Below are 12,431 nucleotides of genomic sequence, written 5' to 3'. Positions count from 1 at the left end.
GTCTTTCAGATGCGGGATGCAGCGCCGAAGGCCTCCGGAGCGTGCAAAGAGTTGGTAAGCTTTTGTCTTTCAGATGCCGGAATGCAGTGTGAAGACCTCCGGAGCGCACGAAGAGTAGGTAAGCCTTTGTCTTTCAGATGCCGGAATGCAGCGCGAGGCGTTGGTGACAGCCGATGGACCAGGTAAGTGAAGAGCTGTGACTGAAGCCCGTAATGCTAACCTGTTCTTTCTTGTCTTTATAGGTGTTGCTGAAGACTGGATTCAGGATGGTAAGCCTTTTTCCTTAGACCCAGGATCAGATGCAGAAGACACGATGAGCGTTCTGCTGCAGAGGATGCAGAATAACGCAAAGCAAGATTCATCCATCGGGTGTGGTTTAAATAGCCTCCTGTAGTGCTTAGGTGTCTCCTTCCACAACCACGCCTAGGTAAGAAAAGAGTTCCTGCTTTCCAGAAGAGTTCCAGTGTTCTGAATCTAGGGAGTGGCTCCTGCCCCACCCAACAGGAAAAGTAGTTCCAAACAGAAGAGGATCAGAGGCTCAACTGGCAGGCAAGTAAGCAGCATGGTCTGCTGCAGGTAAGTCCACCCAAGCATTATGAGCCCAGCGCTTCCAGCGCTGGGACTGGGCATATTTATGAGCCTGGTGCCACTGGCACCAGGACTGGGTCCAAAAGGTCCCAATTGGGGCTGGTTGGCACTCGGAACCTGGTTTATGGATCTGCTTCCAAGGGAGTTGGGAAAACCCTGACCTTTTGGAAGCAGAGATCATGACAGTACCCCCCTCAAGGCCCCTCCCAAACCGGGCTTCTCCGGGGGTTTTGGCTTGTCAGGAAATGTTCTGTGAAATCTTTTGATTAGGCGAGGAGCGTGGACATAGTCAGCAGGTTCCCAGGATCTCTCTTGGGGGCTGTAGCCTTTCCAGTCAATTAGGTAAAATAGTTTAGATTTGGAGATCTTGGAGTCCAGAATGCTTTTGACTTCAATCTCGAGTCCTCCATCAACTAGGATAGGTTTTGGAGATTTAGTTAGTCGGGTTTGAGGTTGCACGGGTTTTAATAGAGAGACGTGGAAGACCGGATGTATCTTCATGTGCGGGGGCAAGTCCAACTTGACCGCTACTGGGTTTACTATGGTAATGATGGAATAGGGACCAAGGTATCTTGGGTTGAACGTGCGTGGCCCTTTTAGAGGTAGATATTTGGTGGATAACCAGACTTGATCCCCTACTTGATATTGAGGGGCTTCCTTCCGATGTTGATCTGCTCCTTTCTTGTATTGTTCTTTAGCCCTTTGAAGGTGAGAAACAGCTTCCTTAAAGGCTTGGGTGATTGTAGAATGCAGGTAGTCTACTGCTGGTGTTTCAAGATCTTGGAGGGGATCCAACTCCGAGGTTCGAGGGTGACTGCCGTACAAAAGAAAAAACGGGGTTTTCCCAGTTCCCGAATGGACAGAGTTATTGTAGGCATATTCGGCTATCCAAAGGATGTCTTTCCAAGTTTTTTCAGTTTGTTGCAGCATGCTGCGTAAATACTGTTCCAGAGTTTGATTGGTCCTCTCGGTTTGTCCGTCGGTCTGAGGGTGGTGACTGGTCGATAGTCTCACATCAATTTGAGCCGACCGACAGCAACTTCGCCAAAAATGAAAATAAATTGACTACCTCGATCCGAAATTAGAACCGAAGGAAAACCGTGCAGTCGGACGATGTTTTCGAGAAATTCTCGGGCCAGAGTTGCTGCTGTTGGCAAGCCTTTGAGCGGAATGAAATGCGCCAACTTGGAGAATAAGTCCACGATTACTAGAATCGTATTGTATCCGGAGCATGGAGGTAGATCGCTGATGAAGTCCATAGAAAGCGTATGCCAAGGGCGAGGTGGGATGTCAATAGGGCGTAAGAGGCCTGCTGGTCTTTCCTTTTGACTCTTGTTTTGGGCGCATACTCCACAGGACATTATAAAGTCTCTGATATCTTTTTTCCAAGACGGCCACCAGAAGTAGCGCTTGATCTTTTCTGAGGTCTTGGCCATACCGGGATGTCCTTCCATTAAAGAATCGTGATAACAAGAGATTACTTTTTTCTGTAAATCTGTGCTGGGTAGGTATAATCGTTCTTGGAAATACAATAAGTTGTCCTTTACTGCAAAGTCCTTTCCCTGCAGATGCCAATTCTGTATGTCTGCTGGAGTTACAAGTTGCCTGGCTTTATCCTTAACTTCCTCTATGGATTCTGTGGCGATTACACCCAGAATTCTTTGTTCGGGAATGATTGGTACAGGTTTAGGGTTGATCAAGTGTTCTTCCACTCCCATCCGAGAAAGGGCATCAGCTTTACCGTTCTTTGTACCAAGTCGATAGGTAATTATGAAGTCAAACTCGGCAAAGAATAATGCCCAACGGAGTTGTCTAGAGGATTGGGCTTTTGCGGTTTTCAAATATTGCAGGTTTCGGTGATCCGTAATCACAGTAACGGTGTGTCGGGCCCCCAGCAGATAATGCCGCCAAGCCTTAAAGGCAGACTTGATAGCCAGAAGTTCCTTGTCAGTAATCGTGTAATTGATTTCAGGAGGCGAGAATTTGAGGGACCAAAATGCCACGGGATGCAACTGATTGGTTACCGGGTCCTTTTGTGATAGAACTGCCCCCATGGCAAGGCTTGAAGCATCAGTTTCCACGATGTAGGGGAGTTCGGGGCGAGGGTGTTTTAAGATTGGTGCAGAGATAAATTTAGTCTTCAAATCCTGGAAAGCTTGTTCCGCCTCGGTAGACCATTCAAAACATTTGTTTTTCTTTAACAAGGCAGTGATGGGCTGGACTATTCGAGAGAATTCGGGGATAAACCTGCGGTAAAAGTTAGCGAAGCCTAACATGCTTTGCACACCTTTTACGGAGGATGGTGATGGCCATTTGAGAACTGCATCGACCTTCTTTGAATCCATACGCACTCCGCCAGGTGATAATATGAATCCCAAGAACTCAACTTCAGTCACGTTGAAAACACATTTTTCCAATTTAGCGAAAAGTTTGTGTTGACGCAATCTTTCGAGGACCATTTTCACGTGTTTCCGATGTTCAGATTCCGATGAAGAATAAACGAGGATGTCGTTAATGTAAATGACAACACACACATCTATGAGCTCTCTGAGGACATCGTTCATAAAATATTGAAAGGCGGCCGGGGCATTGCAAAGTCCGAAGGGCATGACCTGATATTCAAATAGCCCATACTTGGTGCGGAAGGCCGTCTTCCATTCTTCGCCCTCTTTTACTCGTACCAAGTGGTCAGCTCCTCTAAGATCCAGCTTTGTATATATGCATGCTTTTCTGACTTGGTCCAGGAGTTCAGGGATCAAAGGTAACGGATATCTATTCTTAACGGTGATCTGGTTCAGGGAGCGATAATCTATACAAGTTCTAAGGTCTCCTTTCTTTTTTGGAACGAAGAACAAAGCTGAAGAAGCAGGGGACTTGGGAGGACGAATAAACCCATTTGCCAGGTATTGTCGAAGGTGAAGGTTCTCAGGCTCGGTGAGGGCATAAATTCTACTACAAGGAGGAGTAGATCCAGGTATCAGGTCTATCTGGCAGTCATAAGACCTATGAGGAGGTAGAGAGTTAGCCTGATCCTTCCGGAAAACATCTTGGTATTCTAGGTATTCGGGAGGTAACTGGGAGTCTCTGAAGAAATTGCTGCCAGTGCAACACCAGGTGGAGGGTGACAAGTAGAGACACATTCTGGAAACTGGACCGTTCTTGCTCGCCAATCGATCAGAGGATTGTGTTTCTCTAACCAAGGTATTCCTAGAATAATCTGAAACTGAGGGGCCTTGATCACATCGAACACGATCTTCTCATGGTGTCCATCTTGACTTACTAGCGTCACCTCTTGAGTGGTATGAATTACTGGCCCGGAGGCTATCTCCGTACCATCCACCGTAGTAATGACGTCCTTTACAGCCTTGGGACAAAGAGTTAGATTCATCCTCAAAACCATTTCATGATCCACATAATTGCCGATGGCACCGCTGTCGACGTAAGCTTCAATTGCATGTAATCGATCCGGATTATCAGGGCTAATGAGGACCATAGGTATCACGAAATGCGAGGTCACGGAACTGGTTTTCACGCTCGGCAAGAGGACCTCTATTCTTGTCGGGCGAGGTTGTTTCCCTGCTCAGAGTTTGTAACTTTGGTAACTGCAGCTCCTACTGCCTTCTTGGCAGGTTTCACCGGACAGTCTCGAAGAAAGTGCCCTGAGTTTCCGCAATAGAGGCATAATTGCAACTGTTTTCTCCTTTCCCGCTCCTTTTGTGTTAGAGGACCTTTCAGACCCCCTATTTGCATGGGTTCCCCGGAGTCTACTCCTTTGGAAGGAGTTGGCGGTTTGGAAAATACTCGAGCATCAAACTTGGAACGATCGGCCTTCCTGTTCTGCAGTCTGTGATCTATTTGAACGACTAAGTCTATATAGTCCGAACAATCTTGTGGGGGATTCACTACTTGGGCTAACACATCTTTGAGCTCTCCACTTAGACCTCTATAAAACAGCGTAATCCTTTTGTCCTCAGGCCATTGAGTTTCCACTATCAGTCTGTTGAAAGACGCAATATAAGCCAAAAGGTCTTGATTACCTTGTCGCAACGAAAGAAGCTCATTGTCCAAGGCCTGCCCCTGTGAATGTCTTGCGAACAGTTTTTCCATACTGAGCTGAAAAGTTTGAAAATCATGGAGGACCGGATCATCTTGATTTACTAGAGGGATCGACCAGTCTGCCGCATTGCCACTAAGGTACGAAAGCACGAAAGCTACTTTAGCTTGTTCAGTTGGAAAGGCTGCTGGCCGGCATAAGAAATGCAACCGGCACTGATTGATAAATACTGCAAACCTCTTTGGGTCACCAGAAAATCGTTCGGGCGGAGCCAGAGGTACATTCCCAGGTAGGTTGATCTGCACTGGATTCATAGAGGATGTAGAAGGAAGATTTCCCCCAGATGCGGGTAACGGGGTCTGTCCGGCTTGTGACTGTAGCAATTGTCTAGCGAGATCATCTGTTCGCTCCTTGGAAATAATCAGTTCCCTTCTTAGAGCGTTCGTTTCCTGACGGGCTGAATGCACTTCTGCCCTTAGTTCCCCAAGTAACTGGGCTAGCTGGTCGGTATCCGAGGTTTCCATAGCGCCTGGACGGGAGTTTTGTGGTAGGCTTTGCGTTCTGTAATGCTCACCTGATTCCCGTAGAGGCGCCGGTCTTGACTGGGCGTATACCGTATCTTCAAAGGTGATGTGTAACACACGGCTGGCTCTTTGGGCTGGACCTCTGTGCAGTGTATGTCTGACTTGAAGGGTAAGATGTCTGCAGATAGAAAATATGGGATTAAGGAACTGGGTTATTGAATGTCTCTCTCTTCTTCCCTTTCTCTTCTCCTGTAGAACCCCAAAGGTTAACGCTCTCACCTTAGGTAAGTGAACGCTGTGCTCTCCATCTGCCTCGGGGCAGGGTGCTGTAACCAGTTTCTTCACTGGATAAGGGGAGCAGGCCTCTTGACTTCAGAGGACTGCTGTCCGTCGTTTACTGCACGAACGGTAAGTTTCGAGTAATTCTAATGTCTTTAAAGTCTTTAGTAATGATGTTTCTTGTTTTGCAGGGTTCCGGCGATGGCGGATGACGGGCTGAAGTGAGTTGAAGATGGAGCCCGTGTGATGAATAGAAGCGCCTGTAAGCACGTAAGTAAGCGCTTGTTGCCTGCTTCACGATGCGCTCTAACTGTCTTTTTATTTTGCAGGTACAAGTACGGAGCGGCTGCAGGGTGCCGGAATACCCACTGGGTTAGATGTGGAAAGGAGTAATGGCACGTGAGTATTAAAGTTCCCCAATGTCTTTAAACGCACCTTGTTTTGTCTTTCAGATGCGGGATGCAGCGCCGAAGGCCTCCGGACCGTGCAAAGAGTTGGTAAGCTTTTGTCTTTCAGATGCCGGAATGCAGTGTGAAGACCTCCGGAGCGCACGAAGAGTAGGTAAGCCTTTGTCTTTCAGATGCCGGAATGCAGCGCGAGGCGTTGGTGACAGCCGATGGACCAGGTAAGTGAAGAACTGTCACTGAAGCCCGTAATGCTAACCTGTTCTTTCTTGTCTTTATAGGTGTTGCTGAAGACTGGATTCAGGATGGTAAGCCTTTTTCCTTAGACCCAGGATCAGATGCAGAAGACACGATGAGCGTTCTGCTGCAGAGGATGCAGAATAACGCAAAGCAAGAGTCATCCATCGGGTGTGGTTTAAATAGCCTCCTGTAGTGCTTAGGTGTCTCCTTCCACAGCCACGCCTAGGTAAGAAAAGAGTTCCTGCTTTCCAGAAGAGTTCCAGTGTTCTGAATCTAGGGAGTGGCTCCTGCCCCACCCAACAGGAAAAGTAGTTCCAAACAGAAGAGGATCAGAGGCTCAACTGGCAGGAAAGTAAGCAGCATGGTCTGCTGCAGGTAAGTCCACCCAAGCATTATGAGCCTGGCGCTTCCAGCGCTGGGACTGGGCATATTTATGAGCCTGGTGCCACTGGCGCCAGGACTGGGTCCAAAAGGTCCCAATTGGGACTGGTTGGCACTCGGAACCTGGGTTATGGATCTGCTTCCAAGGGAGTTGGGAAAACCCTGACCTTTTGGAAGCAGAGATCATGACAGATAAAGACTAGATCGGGTTTGTCAGAGGCGAGGAGGTCATAGATGTAGAGTCTGTTTTTTGCTACAGATCTGGCATTGAAAAGGATGCATTTTACTTCAGTGCAGGAGGGTGAGGGAGTTGCAGAGGTGGGGGGTGGGAGGGTATGTGGTGGAAAATGGGGAGGGAGAAGGTGGAGTCGTTTGGTGGTCGATGGGAAGAGTGGGCTGGCGGTTGAGGTGGTGGTTTTGGGGGGGAGGGGTCGGACTGGTTATGGGGAGTTCATTGGATTTGGGTCAGAGGATGTGAAGGTGGGGTTTGGGGGTTAGGAGTTTCAGTTGTCCTCGGTGAGAATTCAAGGGAAAACTGTTTCAGGTAGGGTCAGGCAGGGGGAGGGTGGTGATTGAGAATGGGAGGAAGAAGAGGAGGGGCAAAACAAGAGTGGCGATGAGTACTGGCCAGTTCCTTGCAGATTTTAAAGAGTTCAGCTGAGTTGTTTGATGCTGCAGAGATGCGGGCTTGGATAAGATCTCTCTTCTTGGTGAGGACAGATAGCCGGTATTGCCTTTGTAGCAGGCGGCAGGCCAGTTTGTCAGAGGATGAACATGAAGCACGCCATTTCCTCTTGGCCACCCTGCACTTGAGTTTTAGGGTGAAGAGGTCTGAGTCGTACCAGGAGTTACACTTGGCTTTGGGCTTCAGGCGGATTCTCATGACAGGGGCAAGGATATCAAGAGTATCAGATATAGAAGAGTGGAGAGGGCTGTGTCAGGGTGAGAGTCAGCAAAAGGGGGAGGAGTGGGAGAGAAGGTGGCAGCGAAAGCCTCAACTGACACTCGCTTCATGGGTCGGATGACTGAGAAGGTGGATGGCAGTGATGGAAGTGGCTTGGGGTAGGGATAGGGGTAGGGAGGGTGAGGTGGGAGGATAGGAGAAAGTGATCACTCCAGGAGAGAGGAGTGGAGAGAGGGACAGAGAGGGGAAGGCCTGAGGAGATCAGAACATCGAGTGTGCCCTGCAGAATGAGTCGGGCCCGAGGGGAGAATGGTGAGGGAGAGAGAGTCACAGAGGACGCGAAAGAGTGCAGAGGGGGGACAGGAGGCATCCAGGTGGATGTTGAAGTCACCAAGAAGGAGGAGTTGAGTGGTTGACGCCAGTGGTGAGGAGGAGAGGTCAGCCCACTCAGAGAGGAAGGAAGAAATCTGACCAGGTGGCCGATAAATAGTAGCCACTGTAAGGGAATGGCAAGGGGAGAGAGAGCCTGCAGACGAGGCATTCAAAAGAGGAGTATGTCTGCGTAGGAATGACAGAGGCAGGAATCCACTCGGGGAAGATACTGGCTACACCCACACCAGAGCGGATGGGCCTTGGAGCGGAGAGGATCTTGTAGCCGTCAGGTAGGAGTATGTCAAAGCTGGTGACAGAGCTGGCCGTGAACCATGTCTCAGTGAGACTGAGGACATCGAGGTCAAGATCTTCAGGCAGGCGGCAGATATCAGAAGAATGTTTGACAGCAGAGCGAGAGTTAAGAGTGGCAATGTGGAGAAGGTTGCCATCCTTGAAGGACTTCCGGGGAGGGTTACAGATCAGAGGTATGCCCTGCAGAGGTGTAGAAGGAGCCCGAGAGGGGGCAGTGGGGGAGGGGGAAGGCAAGGTAGCCAAGGAAAGGGGAGGGGGGGATAGCCAGAGAAGAAAGGAAGTTGATGAGGCGCGGGAAGCGTCTATCAAAGAGGTGACGGTTGGCCTGAGGGCTTTGGACCAAGACGGTCCCGTTAGAGTAAACATTAAAGGAATGGTTTGGTCAAAAAATGTTATTGTCCCTACGGGTCGGCCATGTGTTTTTAAGCCTAAATCGCGCGATTTTAGAAATATTTCCTATGGACCTTACCCGAGTTTTCGTCCATTAAACGCACGCGAAAACAGGCACCAGGGCGGTGCCATTTTGTGATAATCCTATCACTTGCCCCATCGCCCCGGCTGACCTGCTTTTGCGGCACTAAATCATATCCCCCACCCCTGAGCATGTCATCAGCAGACGCGTACCTCCCATTTCACAACGCCAAAGCACGTCTCGTGTTAACAATCGCTGCGCTTGCGCTAATGACGTGTCGCCATGGAAACGGCAGGAAGCCTCTTTACTCAGTAAGTATAAAGAGACCATTTCACAACACACAGTAGCAGATTTTCGATTCCATTCCTCTCTCGGTGTTACTTTGAGTATTCTGTGACTCGTTACTGTGCTCTGGTCAGCTACCTTGATTGCTTGTAGCCTGTGTGAACAGATACCAGTACCACCGCTATAAATTATTTTCGTTTGTTTACCACACAATGGCTACAATAATGCCCTACATGTACGAGCCCGAGTATACCGAGGAGGAACTACTGGAAAGGGAAACATGCGAAAACGATGGTGCTTCGGAAAGCAGTTGGCAGGACGAATCAACGGATGAAGACACTGGACCTAGTCGCATGGACGGTGTTTCCACCTGGTGCACATGCAATCGGTGCGAGCTAATGCCAACCGAGGACGAGAACTGCTGCTGCTGTGAAAACTCGGGATGCGTGGCCTACATTTCGGAAGTCGAGCCACGGCCGCAATGCATCACCGAGCTGCCAGACTTCAGGGCAGCCTGCCTCACACAGTCCGTGTTGAGGATAATGATGGTGCTTATGCACGAACTTCGCGCAACTGTTTGTCCTCGTAATCCGAGTAACTAGTAAGTATACTCTGCTTGTGATGCCACTCCTATTTCATGGTCTTCTACTATATCCAAAATTACATATACATATCATGTTAACGCATGAAAGTCGCTCAATAGTGTGCAGTCTCTAGATAGCATTTGTCCAAGCAGAATGCCATTAGTTACAAGAATTGTCATTGACAACAAACGTTTAATAAACTTATCTTGTTCATTTAAAAACAGTTTTTATCATTCTTTTTCACAGGTGGTACCAGCTCGTGGCCTATCGTTCCTTTAAATGGCGGCTTCACGGGAGGCTTGGACACCGCGTTCGAAGAGTAATACCCGCCTGTGAGGATCGTGCCATAAGAGAAACTTTCCCGAGTGACAGCGGTCAGTACAGGGGATTTTCCCTCGCTGTGCTGCAACCTGGCCTGTACAATGTGTAAAGTCTTGTATTTTTGTGGCATCGAAATAAGATACAATATAAAACACCACATATATTTCAACAACGGTTGTTTCGATTTTTTAAATGAATGAAGTGTGTCTCCATTCAAGGATGGACGTCAGACATCTGTGCTCCGAATGGGTGAAGGTCAGGTCGCTGTGAAGCGGGGTGGTCACTATCTAAGCTAACATAATATATTCCCAATAATGCATGCACTAAATAACACTTGTTCAAATTCTTTCAGTAGGTTATGTCTCTATAAAAGTCACACATATATCTATACCATCAATTAACATTGGATTATACAGGCCCTAGGTTAAGGGTCTTGACTACTATAATACACTGGTTGAAGTGTGGGTCTGTGCTCACAAGAATCTCCGGTATGTGTCATTTGTTATTGATAGGCAACAATATACTCTGGTAGGGGTCTAATGTTAGTTGGGGATCTGCTAGGTGGGCATCATGGCGTGGTCAGTGGTCTGGCACATGAAGAGAATACATTGCAGGGACACAGGGTCAGAATGGCAGTAAGTTTCCACTGGCGAGGGTGCGTGGGCAAGGACACGTTTGTGGAGATGAACGAGCTATGTGCTTAGTTCAGGCTGGTTCACATGCAGGTCAGTGATCTCAGAGGAAGAGTGATGTGTTACATTTATTAGCTGTTATAAATACCTCCGGAGTTTTCCAGAGTGGGAACCAGGGTGGGGGCCATGTGCTCTGTGCGCTGTACTATCGCAGAGAGGCCTGGTCACCAAGATGGAGTCGAAAGGGGGCAAAAATGGATGCCCCGTGTCCTGCTCAGTGGTCCCATCTACGCGAATGTCAACCAAAGTTAACATCACATAAAGACAAGGGGCGCACCCACTACTGGAGGCACTTGGTCCGAGTTTCTACTGAGAAGTAAAGGATGAGAGGGGCCTGATGGCCTCTCGCTCCCACACACTTGCCTGCACGCCCACCGGCCCATCCCTCCCCCCTATCAAAGGCATTTCGCACCCGTGGATGAGCGCTGCCATGGTGTGCTGTCAGGGGCGATAACGGCCAAGGTGCCAAACACCATGTACACTTCAAAAGGTATCCCACGCCCGGGGGCAATCGCTCACAGGGCCTCCTCAGACCCAGTGTCTCCAGGCAGGCCAAGCCTGACGCAGGCTGCCCCCCTGCAAACCACATAATACCACGACATACACACGTCATTCATTCACAAACACACCTCTGTTTCTAATACTTTATAAACCACTTGATATGTCTCATGAGAACATCTTTGTGCTTTGCAAGTCCACTCCTGAACGTTCTACCTGAGAAGCACGGAGATCGATGCTAATCTGCTCGTCGTCGTGCCATCTTTGACCGCTTCGAGCAAACTTGTTAGTGTGCTACATGTGGCCATTTACCTGTTCTCCTGCAACATACTGCTCGGCCTGCTGAATCCAACTGTTTGTTGGTCAAGGTAAGGCCATGTACCCTAGTCATATTTTGGTCATTTTTACATTTCTATCTAATTGTGATTAGAGTACCCAATAGTGCTATGTTCACTTGGCTCATTGCTATGGACTTGAGTTTCAATTGTTATGCTATCGATAGATCTATTTATTTTCATCTGTGTCAATTGTCATCGAATTGCATCCTTCGGGGGTCCAGTCTATAATGTAAGCATGTTTCCTTCTCGTGCAAGACAGAACATCCAAGGGACGAGTCACATGTTCAGAGTTTAGTCACATCATTTATACATTTCTGCAATTTATGCAAATACTAAGCCGCACATGATGAACTTGTATAGATCTGGCGAGTAAAACAAACTTTACATTGAACACTGTATGGTTCATTTACTTTTGTATCACATTTTTATTCATCAAGATTGTTTAATAATTTCGATATTTACTTTTCAGAATTTTCAACAATGCCTGCCTGTTCAATTAGCGGTTGCCTTCCGAAGACCCATGCTAAATCTGAAGGCACTACAATGCATGTATTCCCGAAAACTGTTGATCGAATAAGATAATGGGTCAGACATTGCGGATATCCACTGGATGAGCTAGAAAGTAGAGTCCAAGAAGTCTTACAGGACAAGAGGGGTGATCGATAACGCATCTGCAGCCGGCACTTTGCCTTGAACATGTACGGCACATCTTGGGTAACAAAGAAGAATAAACGGCGAACAACACGAAAATTGCTCGCAAACGCTATTCCCACTCTATTCGTCCACATTCCGCCACTAGTGAGTCAAGTGTCCGTTTTTAGCTTTAGGCCTTGCGGTAGTGTGTAGGTAGTTGAATGGATTAATTGATATTTTAGGTGTTGTTTCCAATTTGGAATACTTTCGACATTGATATGAGTGTATAGCTTTTTGAATAATGACATTTATCAATATATTATTTTTAGATTTCATAACCCACAAACAAAATCTATATATGGGCACAGGGAACTGTTCAATAGCATTACTCTCAAGTATTCTGTCTCCTTACATGGTGTGGGATGTTTTTACCCATGCATCCAAGCCCTACAATAAAACTGTGCAGTACTGGCATGGAAAACGTCATGATGGCCAGAACTCCCCAGAGAGTGCACAGGGAAAACATGAAGAATAGGCTGCCACCCATCTTTGCCTATGTTGTGAGCACAGGAGGGCACTGCCTAAAACCACCAGTGGGCTACACACACAG

The 12,431-nt window shown here is 47.9% G+C and overlaps 1 protein-coding gene across 2 annotated transcripts in view; it reads right to left on the bottom strand.

The window, feature by feature from the left end:
• Positions 1-12,431, bottom strand: part of ATPAF1 (ATP synthase mitochondrial F1 complex assembly factor 1) — a 249,810-nt gene that overhangs the window by 169,013 nt on the left and 68,366 nt on the right. The gene's annotated exons all lie outside the window — the stretch shown is intronic.

The sequence above is a fragment of the Ambystoma mexicanum genome, chromosome 1q (assembly GCF_040938575.1).
Source record: "Ambystoma mexicanum isolate Mex_15411 chromosome 1q, UKY_AmexF1_1, whole genome shotgun sequence".
Lineage (NCBI taxonomy): Eukaryota > Metazoa > Chordata > Amphibia > Caudata > Ambystomatidae > Ambystoma > Ambystoma mexicanum.
This window is presented reverse-complemented; position numbering and strand designations above follow the sequence as displayed.